Raw genomic sequence first — 11,926 nt, forward strand, 5'->3', positions numbered from 1 at the left:
TTAACGCTGCAGTTGCAGTCGTTGTTATTGATTCTACTGGTAACAGCAACAGCTGCAACAACAACAACAACAGTAACAACAACACCAACAGCAGCAGCAAAAATAATAATAATAATAATAATTTATAAATTAAAATATTTATAAATCAAATAAATAAGAGTGGAACTAATTGGTACAAAAGTAAAATTAAATAATTAAAAAGAATACTGTTATATTATTCACAAATTGTAGTTTTGTATAAATATGTAGCGCTTTCTTTTCTTTTTTATTTCATTTATAAATATTTTAATATTAAAAAAATTTGGATGTACAGAGGACTCGTACGAATACAATTTTGTAAAGAAAAAATCAAAAAGGGCAATTCGAAAATACATAATTTAAAAATACACTTCTGCACAGCACTGGAAACTGGTCCACTGTAAAACCTGACCTCGCATAATGCGACCGGCGACATGGCCGCAAAGTGTGATAAAAACTGACAAAAACTTGAAAGAATTTCGCAAGGAACGAAATAAATAGAATTTTATATCAGCAAATTCAACTGCTTTTGCCGCTATTGTTATTATTAATTAATTAAATTAATTTGGGTCCGTCCTACTCAGTTTCTACGAACTAACACAAATGTTGTCTTGCCTCACCATAACACAAATGCTTCACCATAATACAAATGTTGTCTTACTTTACCATAAATTTAAACGATATCTCTCAACTCCGAGTTGTTATACACGCAAGCCATATTTGACACTAACTACTAAAAAACTATTGTAAACAGTCGGATTGCAGAATTCGGAGGCGCTGAGACTACGTGACTCTCCACGCCTATTGCAAATGACGCTACAGTTGTCCACAGCTATGTATGTAATGGTTGAAAGTACTATAACTTCAGTAATTTTTTTCTCGGAAGGAATTTACAAAAATTTTCTTTACGATATTGACTCCATTTCTCATGCTGCATCTATTCCCAATTTTTTTGGATAAGTTGTGAATTACCCTGTATATATTTTATAATTTCTGTGTAAAGTTCGTAACTTTTTTGTTTTATTTAAGAATATAATAATAATTAAGTCGATACATTTCAAAGTTAACAATTTTTTCATTATCATGTTTCATTGGAATTCTTCATATTAATATTGAAGTAGCGGAATGACGACATATTTACAAAATCTCAGAATTAGGAATTTTCATTACATATACGTTGACAATTATGTCACTTATTATACTGCTAGATTAGCAGTTCTTACAGGAGGCCAAAAATAGCGCTATTTTGCTGTTTAGTTAACTAAACAGAAATCTACAATACCTGGATTTAATATTTAACCATAGACAAAAATGCTAATTCAAATCTCTCAGTCCAATAACTAAAATACCTATTTTACATAAATATTTTAAAGAAAATTTATTTAAAAAAAAAAACAACCCTACTCCCAAACCTTCACTATTACAGTATTTTAATTCAATGCAGACTGAAGTCGCTTTTAATAATGAAGAAAAAATAGTACCTATGCTTGAAAATTATTAGGCTTATTAAAATGAACCTTTCTTCTAAAGAAGGCAATATCCCAATATGAATAAAAGTCTGTAAACACTTAATCTGTAAGTAGGTAATCAGATTCATTATTTTTTAGTTTATTTTATAATAGGTTATAAGGATTGTATTATCATATCGAAATACGAAGTCGGAATTGTATAAGTAGTGATATTTATTACAGAAAAACTAAACGACGAAAACAAAGATGACTACCGGTCGCTGAATTACAAGTGGAAGTGGATCTTATTTGTGGAAGTACGAAACGGGCGGTGACTATGAGACGCCTTCATTATAGCCATCCTTCTCTATCGCATGGATTTCTATGACTTACTTTATCGCTCTCACGTAACGGTCGATGAACCATGTGGACTTTCCGACCCTGTATAACTACTGGGCAGTATAGCAGAGGTCATAATTATCGTCAAAATTTAATTAATAACACTTTATTAACTTTACATAATAGGCGTTCCTTTCAACAAATACTGTATTTATATAAACTTGTAAACAACATTACAAAAGATGAAGTTTTACTGGGTAAAATTAATATATCTGTCAAAACCAAGGCAATATTACACGTTTCATTGTGAGATTGTTAGAACAAATTATCAATTACGGTCACCTTTAATCAACATGCGCCTTAAATATAACTTACTGCAAAATAACTGTGATATATATGGTGATACATTTAAAGTTTTTGTTAAAAATATAAAAATATAAAATCTTATTTGAATACTGATGCTGTTATTGGTCAATTAGCTTAGCGTAACTAACTTATAAGTCTGTCCTTAAGTATGTCCTTTTTTCCTGTTTTTTCTCTTTCTTATCTGTTTTTTTTTCTTGTTTTATATGTTTAGATTAGTACATCTTAGGCTAAATATTTTATAATAAATAACAGTCTGTAATTGGATCATTGTGATCTGTAGATTGTTCATAAATAAATAAATAAATAAATAAATGAATAAATAAAATGCTAAATACAAAAAAGTCTTACAGTTAAAAGTTATCTCCAGCGGCATCTAAAAAGAAATTACCAGGTTGCCACCAAGTGTGTGAAAAATCAAAAATTATGATTTCTGGGTAACAATCCGCAATGAGGGAAACGGAGAGCTTTTTCTACAGGGTGTCCCTGAAAAGGATGGACAACGCTTGACCACAGGTTCCTTGGATGAAAATAAGACTATTTAGCCTAACTTGCCTATATACAAAAGTGCACGCCTACTGAGATATAGCCTTCTAAATATAGAATAGATAACCTAGTTTTTTTCAAATAATTTGAAAACTATTTTTCTTAGAAACTTCAAATTTGGTACACATATTTTTTTATATAAGGGCAACGTAAATAAAAAACTTGGTGATAATACATATACAGAATGCTCTCTTTCTAGTACCTATGCGTCACTGACTATCCCGTAATTTTTTTGTGTGTACGCCAGTGAGGCCAAAATTTATATTTTAAAAAATAAGCACTATTTTAGAAGATTTTTTTTGCTCTTACAAAATTTTGATATCATTTATGGATTTCGAGTAAAATTTTTATACATAGACATAGACAAAAATTCCGATTTGTAAAAAATAATTTATAACTACAGCCTCAAAGCAGGGAATAATAATGAAAAAACGTCACGTTAAAAAAAAAAACTACACATTTTTAATATTAGTATTATCAATGAATAAAATAAAAAATCAACACTAGTATTTTAAATAAACAATATCAACTAATAATGTAAGAAAGTCAACATTAACATTTTAAATAAACCTAAATTGATATTTGTAATCACATTAAAATAATGTTACAGTAAATGTTCAAAGTGACTTCCTTGTTTTTAAACGCAAGCATTAATTCTCAGAAAATTAAAATGAATTTTATCCAATAATTGTGCATTACCTCTCATAATATTAACTTCATTTTGTATCTTTCCCATAATTAATTTTCTGTATTTACTGAAAAGTTATACACTATGGTCCTCAACGCTCCCCAAAAGAAATAATTACATGGGTTTAGGTCCGGGGATCGAGGTGGCCATTAGGATAGTAACCTGTAATAACTGCTCTTTTAATACTCTATTAACGGAACTTTTTGAAAGCCAACCTCTGCCCATAAACGCCTAGTATTTACTTATCCATGCACGATTTAATGTTACAGATAAAAAATGTTCTGTTTCCTGAAGGCGTCTCTCCGCATTAGAAAATGTTTTGTGGTTTAGAATTTTTCGATCAGGAAATCGTTCAGCATATTATGTTCGAACATAGCACGACAATTTCCTTCAAACCCAAAACTAATAACATATCAGTTTGTTCAGCAAAAGTATAAATTGCAATAAAAAATAAAGTAAACTAGAATTAAATCACACCGAGCTTGACACTGAACCTTTTAATTTTTGTTATGAATTTGTTTCTTTGTTATATGACGATATCAAAATTTTGTAAGAGGCAAAAAATCTTCTAAAATAGTGTTTATTTTTAAAAATATAAATTCTGTCGTCATTGGTACACACACAAAAAAGTTACGGGATAGCCAGTGGCGTACAGGCACTAAAAAGAGAGCATTCTGTATTCGCGCCAAATTCTATATTTACATTACCCTTATATAAAAAAATATGTGTACCAAATTTGAAGTTTCTAAGAAAAACAGTTTTCAAATTATTTGAAAAAAAATAGGTTATCTGTTCTATATTTAGAAGGCTATATCTCAGTAGGCGTGCATTTTTGTATATTTAGGTAAGTTAGGCTAAATAGTATTATTTTCATCCAAGGAACCTGTGGTCAAGCGTTATCCATCCTTTTCAGGGACACCCTGTATATGAAAGCCCTCCCCTATAGCTAAGTTTTTATTGTTCTGCATTTGATTGAAAGTAAAAGACTACTAAGAATTTAATTAACTTAAGCGTCTTTGAAGAAAAACGTATTTCGCAAGATATATCGACCATCCCGTACGTCATATTTACATCCATTTCTTTTCCCCGATGTTCTTAGGCCGACGAGCCGGCGGCCTAACGCACCCGAAGTCCAAAAAGGGAATCAAATCTCTCCCGACCAAAAACAAATCCCGAATTTAATTAATGACGTTTCGAGGAGGAATGCTTTGTGCACGTCGAAAGGCCGAGTGGCCGGCTGCTCTCCGCTTTGAGAAGGTTTGTCTAAGCAATCAGTTCAATTATACCAAAGAATGATTGCGGGGCCGGCGTTTGACATGGACGCGGATTACATACCTCGGTTCTGGGCCGGGCGCGGCCCCTCCGGATGCCTTCTCTATTCGAATTCGCTGCATATTTTAGTCCATGTGAGGCCGTGCCCCATGCTAGTTCCAAGATACACCAGCCGGGTCATCTGGTTCGCTTATGAGATGAGACCTCGCAAAAACGATGAAAGTATCGCATTTTAAAGTCTATTGGACCAGTCCAAGTCTCACTCCAATGGATTTTGACGCGCTGAACACGACATTGTAATTTGTAAAGAAGCCCCACTTTCATCAATTAAAATTCTGTAATCTTGAATGGAAAAATCCAAACTCGAAAATATTTCTTACGGCTGTAATGTACTTTTTTGTCCTCGAATCACCTGCGCAATAGAATTAGGATTCTTTTCGAACTACTGTCTTCTGTATTTCATTTCAGTAACCAACGGAATTGCTTTCAGATTTTGATGAAAGCGTTCACCCTGCTCTCATTGTAATCGTCTAAATTTCCAGGAAAATAGTCCAGGTAGGAGTCCAAAATATGAATTAAATACCCGAAGTGTTGGTAGTTTATCATTTCTATACAGGGTGTCCCACCACAAACTCCATCGATGGATACCTGGGAAACCGGTAGAAGGATTTTTTTTGATATAATGATGGCGTGATGCGGACTGTGGGAACTACCAAGCTAAAAATACAGTTTTTATACAGGGAGGTCAAAAAAAATTATCGAACATGAAGTTCAGAAAATGTGGAATACTCGAAATTTTTAAATGGAAACCCCTAATTTTTTTAACGTAATTTGCATTCTGCACTAAAATTAAGTGTAACTTTGTTAAAGTGTCCCTATACCTAAACCCAGTGGTTTTCATTTTATTTACGAATAAACATTTCCCTTTCCTTAAAATGATCCATTTTCCATCCATTTGTTTTGCACATTTTGGGTTGGCCGTGACAAGTAACAATCAACATGACAACTGTCACAGGTTTTTAATTGTCAAATTTATTTTAATAAATGTTCAAAATGTCTTCCTTCAATTTCTCAACTTCTGAACATTTTTCACATCTTCAGATTAGTTCCTAGTGGGTGGCTGCTCTAAAAGAATCCGGTGATAGATGATCAAATGCTTGCTCTATGCTCTATGCATACAATTTTCCTTTGTTGTTTCTGGAGTACTATACACACTATTTTTTAGTGTCCCAAATAAAATAGCATCTATCACCGGATTCTATTAGAGCAGCGACCCACAAGGAACTAAATAAATTTGACAATTGACAGTTGTCATGTTGATTGTTACTTACCTGTCACGGCCAACCAAAAATGTACGAAACAAATGGAAACATCATTTTAAGAAAAGGGACATATTTATTCGTAAATAAAATGAAAACCACTGGGTTTAGGTAGGTATAGGGAAACTTTAACAAAGTTACACTTAATTTTAGTGCAGAATGCAAATACGTTAAAATAAATTAGGAGTTTCCATTTAAAAATTTCGACTTTTCTACATTTTTTAAACTTCATTTTCGATCATTTTTTTTGACCACCCTGTATAAAAACTAGAAAAATGTGTCAAATTCTATAAATTAGGTCTTCCTTTACGAAATGTCCAATTTACGCAAAAAAATAAACCTATGTTTCGGGGAAAATTAAATGCTGACAGTCTGAATCTGTCAATTTTTGTTTAAAACTCAAAATATCTCGGGAACGGTCAATCCTAAGTATGGAGTGTGCTATATGTTTTCTACTTAAACATAGATGCTCTTTCCAAACATGCAATAATATACAGGGGTTCTATTTAAAATAAGAAAATTAGTATTTTAGTTTAGTTAGTTTAGTTAGTTTAGTTAGTTTAGTTAGTTTAGTTAGTTAGTACTTCCGGTATGACCGGAGGTACGATGACCTTGAAAACATTTTAGCTTGGTAGGCCCCACAGGCCATATCACACCATCACAATTTCAAAAAAATCCTTCGAGCGGTTTCCAAGATATCCATCGATAGAGTCCGTGGTGGGACACCCTGTATAGTAATCCCGTTTCTTATGGTTCCCTAAAAAGGATGGACGTCAGTTCTTCGGCGGATTATGTTACTGCTAACGTCAAGTCCAAATAAGTTCATGTATAAAAAAAAAATAAAAACAAGCTTTCAGTGACGTTATTATTTTCGTATTCTTCTCAGAAAACCCTTTCATTAGATACCCATATCATGGGGGTGTATAAAAAATAACTGATCCGCCATCTTTGGGAGTCCGCCATATCGGATTTAGAATGACGTCACTTAACTAACCATGCATTGTCATCTCAACTAAACGTACATGCAAAATTTCAGCTCAATCAGTTGATGATTACCATTTTAAAATTCAGCTGCAAGATTTGACCCATCCTAACAAGGTAAGTTAAATAAAAGCTTGTAATAAATAAAAGCTTGTAATAAGAAGGAATCGAAAGCAGAGACAAGAGAGTGAAACTAAAATAGAAGAATACGTACTTGCAGGTCCAGAAAAAAACGTCCAAATCCATTTAATCGGAACGATTCGAATGATCTGTTTAGAAAAATGGGACAAAGATCCGACTGAATTTTTGGCTGTGGTACTAAAAAGTTGAAGATTATAATACGAGGAATACCAGTAATACCAGCAACGAAGTCACCTTTTTGCAGAGGTCTATAAAAGGAGTTTCGCAAGTTGTTCAATAGAGATCGGTACGGGAATGTCAACAAGCGCTGGTGGTGGCCTCAGCTACCAAAAGCACATCTGTATGCTGGGTTAAGGGACACGACCGGTGTAATGGCGATAAAGAAGCTGACAAGCTAGCTAGGAGGGCATCGGGTCGTACTATATTTGGACACGGTCCCTCCAGTGTGCTCTCGCTGTCAGCACTTTTTGAAATTATTAAAGAAAACACCCAACAAGATGGACTTCAAATGTGGAAAATGTTTCACGACAGACAGATATTGAGAGGGTAGCATGTTTTCGTAACGACATTCAAAACTTTTTAGAGAGCCGTAAAAGTCTACGATACTATTGTTGCAAAAACGAGAAGAACCTTACAATGCTCAGGACCTGTTTTGAATGTAAAATTAATTTCTTGGATTCCCACCTGACCAACATTCCTGAAAACTTAGGTGATTATAAAGAGGAGCAAGGTGAACGTTTTTATCAAGATCTACCAAAAATTGAAGTAAGATACCAAGGCAGATGGGATGTTAATATGATGGCGGGTTTCTGTTGGTGACTGAAAAGAGAAACTGAAAACAGTCGTTCGAAGAAAAGAGTCCTAAGCCAGTGGGTTATTTTGTCGCCATTATGCCAGTCGTCCGAAATACCATAGAAATAGTTTGATTTTTTTCATTCAAGTTTATAGTATGTTATACAATCAAACAGGAGTTTCATCCAGGAGCCAAAGGGTAATGGTTGTTTGAGAGTAAAAATATATTGATTGGCCAATACTCAGGATCAGTTAAACTCAAACTCAATCTTCTTCAGGGCAGTATTAAGGGGAAGGGGTTTGATGGTCGGTGGTGGTGTGGGTGGGGACATGTGAGAGGGGCGGAGTTAGATGGTCGGTGGTTGAAGGGTCACAGGAGTGGTTGTTTGGGGTAGTCGTTGGTTGGACTACAAGAACAAAAATTGTTTCACATTCAGAAATCAGTTATATCCCCCTAGCCCCTTGGGGGTGGATTTTTGGGAGGAAGGAGGGGTTATAAGACTTCGTGCCCATTGAGACTTTTAATCTACATATTGAAAACTGTCTACCTGCAAAATTTCAATAAAAGTAGCCGAAAGACATGTTCCATAAGAAAAGTGCGGGGTCCTTTCTAATATCGATGTAATAATCAGTCAAATCCAAAAAATTAAACATGTTGTGTAGAGAATTAGAACACCTTGAAGATTTTGGGGGGTTGAATCTGTAATTTATGTGAAAATCGACCTGCGTTTTTCGGAAAAATAATTGTCTTGTGAGTTATTCGCTGCTTCGTTTTCAAGAGCCCACCCTGTATACTATGTTTCTAATATAAACAAATACATCTACAGTGCAAAACCATACTTATCGTATCAACTTCGACGTCAATATAATATTGTAATTGTAATATAATATAAAACGTAATATTGACAGTTGGTAGAAGGAAGCACAGAAAACAAGCGCTTAGGTAGGGAATTCTGGAAGGAAGCCAAAACAGTTGAAGTGAGAATAGCAGAGAGTGAAAAGTAAGACGATCGATGCACGGTGAAAATATATGTGGTGAAAAATTAAAAAGTGTTTAATCGGTATTAGTTAGCAGGTAATTATTCTCTAAGTACATTGTTGTTAATTGTTCTATGTAATCTTATGATTGTGATTATTATAGATGTTTCATGATAATAATTCTGTGTATGTTTAGCCTTCATTGTCTTATGCTCAGGGGCGTATATTTTTCTAACGTAAAATTGTTAACGATTATTATTAAAGATTGCTCATTATTTATTACATGTTGAAATATGTATATAATGTCGTGACTGCCCGGATATTGCAATAACAACTCCTTTGTTTCACATCTAACTTATTTTTATCATGATTACGTTGTTCGAAAAACAAATAAGAAAGCATTTCTTGTGCTCCCTTTATGTCAAGACGCATATAAGGGCCTTGTTGAATTCACTTTTCACCCGTGAAGAACGAATCTGAAAAAAAAATACATAAATACAAAAAAAAAGAATTGCTAAAACAGATCTTCCGACATCTCAACTATAGCTGGATTGCCTCCCGTATGGGGCTCCAGCACCTTCCGGCCCTGCCGGCTAACTAACACCAAACCTCTTCAGTTTTACTTGGAAGTGTGTATGTCTGATTCGAGTGAGGTGACAGTTAGTGACACATTAAATAAGTCAGGTCTTAATTATCATTAGCAAAGGATCTGAATTTATGCCTTTTGTTGGCGGTTGTTTTGTATTTATATTTGGGTAGTTAGAGCAACGATCGTGGGTTTCTCTGCCATGCTCTTTCCCCACAGGAGCTCTAGGTGAGCCTGGCACTCTCATTTTATGTTAAATGGTGGTTAATGTTTTTGTTGTTCTTTCTATTTGTCACATGTTTAATTTGAAGACTGTTGTACGTAAATAATAAAATTAGGTGTATTTACTCTGTTTAAAGTTAGTAGCCAGCGCCTTCCGGTCAATTAAAAATAGATGTATACAACGTAGGTATTCCTTATGACGATCACATATTTTTGGCCACAACTACGTTTATATTTTTCTTTTTTCGATCGAACCCGGGGTTATTATACTACACTACATAATATATTAGAAATAGTTTTCACGCAGAAGTTTTATTGTTGTGTTGTGTTGATTTCTAATTAAATGATATTTAACTGTACTCAATATCGTCTGTTTCTAAAAATATGAAGAATACTTGGAAATATATTTTGCTCGTGTTTACTTTTGATAACGTGATGTGACGTACAAAATTGTGGTACAAAAACGACTTGAAGTCGACGAATTCCAAATGTAATTGCGCAAAGTAGTATCCCCGACAAATCTCGATCTGTAATCTCAATTGACTTCGGCTCCTATTCTGCAAATAATTAAACGTTTTAACCGGGCGTATTGTGTATTTATCAGCGACAAACAGACGTTTTCCATTCACGCCGTCACCTTATTCCACGTCTTTGCAAATTAAAATTACTGCTGGGTCTGAAAAACGGAAATGGATTTACAGGCGGAGTCGGAGGGGGTCAATATCCAGATTGTTCTCGTTCAAATACGAAAAAAATTAAAGCTTTTAAATGTTCGTGTACATTTTAAGTCCAAGATGTTGACACAGAAGGTGAACTCATAATAAATCAAAATCGGGAAAATATACAGGGTGTCCCAGGATATGTGTTCAATCTCTCGGATTTATACAGGGAACGTTAAAATAACATGACAAGTCCCTATAAAATTTTTCCCTAGATGCCCCCCCCCTACGGATATACAGGCCCCTAAAAGACACCTTCGAAAATATTTTTGTTTAATAACTTTTAAAATAGGTCCTTTGCGTAATTTAATTATTTTTTAATATGATGGACAACGGATAAGATTCCTTAAAAATTGAAACATGAAAATAATTTGGCTTATTTGGTTTGCCAGGGACGGACTAGCTCTAGCACAATAATGATTTAATTATTTTTTTTACACGTCAAACTTTTATCAAAATGTATGGATTATTAACAGTACAAAAAAGTTATGTCGCTTACAATCTACAGCAGCTGGCGCCCTCTATGAAATATAACCAAAACGTGAACAAATTTCAATTCCTCTACTCAAAGAACCCAAACCCCAAAATTTTGTGTCGATATTTGCATTTATTAAGAAATAAATGAAAATAAACTAAAATAATATTTTACATTTAACACCCTGTATCTCTTAACTATCAACTTTTGGACTAAGATAAGTTCGGCTAAATCGCAATATTTTTGCTTGGGGAATCTACCCATGAATGTTGGCCCATTACCTCGGGACCACCCTGTATATAGGCACAATTGAATTCTGTATGTACTACACTTTTATGATTCCGGAACAAGATAAATAGTGACGTAGGAAGATAACTGTCGTATTATCTATTCCCCCCATTTCTTTGCATTCAATAAGAATATCAGAAACATTAAGGCGACATAGTATTACAGTGACTAAAGTGAATTGAATAATTTTCAGTAGACTTCGTGCATTTTCAAAAACTTTAGAACATCAGATAAAATCAGGTATTCACAAAATATAACATAATTAAAAGCTCAGTGTTATTTCGATGTTAAAAAAAATGAAACGAAAGTGTTTTTATTCACTATTTTTTTTTAATTAGCATTTTCGATATTTTTTAAATTGCATTTGTACAAAGAATATTTGCAGTTACATTATGAAATTTTATGAAAGATTTTGTAAACATATTTTCAAGTCGATACACTAAAATGTCAAGTAGGTACCTTTCTAGCCAAACCAATTTTATCTCTCTCTATACTAAATTGCGCAAGACGTGATTTCGTCTGAATGCTATCTATAAGATTGTAATAAAAGTGAGATTTTCCTTTCACAGCCTCACAGAAAAAAAAAGTTGGGTATACTTTTTATGCGACATATATTTTTCGTAGTAATTTGGCCTCCTGAACACGAATCTGGGGTCAGAATTGGCCCATCACGTCACAATTTTTTCCTAACCTCAAAAAACTTGTGAAAAATAGTGAAAATTGATGAAAATTTACTGGGAAAATTTGGAAA

At 33.7% G+C, this 11,926-nt stretch overlaps 1 long non-coding RNA gene across 1 annotated transcript in view; it reads left to right on the forward strand.

Moving 5' to 3' along the window:
- Positions 1-11,318: 11,318 nt before the first annotated feature.
- The window catches only part of LOC108903192, a 3,735-nt gene continuing 3,127 nt past the window's right edge, over positions 11,319-11,926 (forward strand). The window contains exon 1 of the long non-coding RNA XR_001964202.1: positions 11,319-11,415. This is a non-coding gene — a long non-coding RNA (uncharacterized LOC108903192). The remainder of the gene's footprint in view (positions 11,416-11,926) is intronic.

Source organism: Anoplophora glabripennis, unplaced genomic scaffold (genome assembly GCF_000390285.2).
Source record: "Anoplophora glabripennis isolate ALB-LARVAE unplaced genomic scaffold, Agla_2.0 scaffold12, whole genome shotgun sequence".
NCBI classification, from domain to species: Eukaryota; Metazoa; Arthropoda; class Insecta; order Coleoptera; family Cerambycidae; genus Anoplophora; species Anoplophora glabripennis.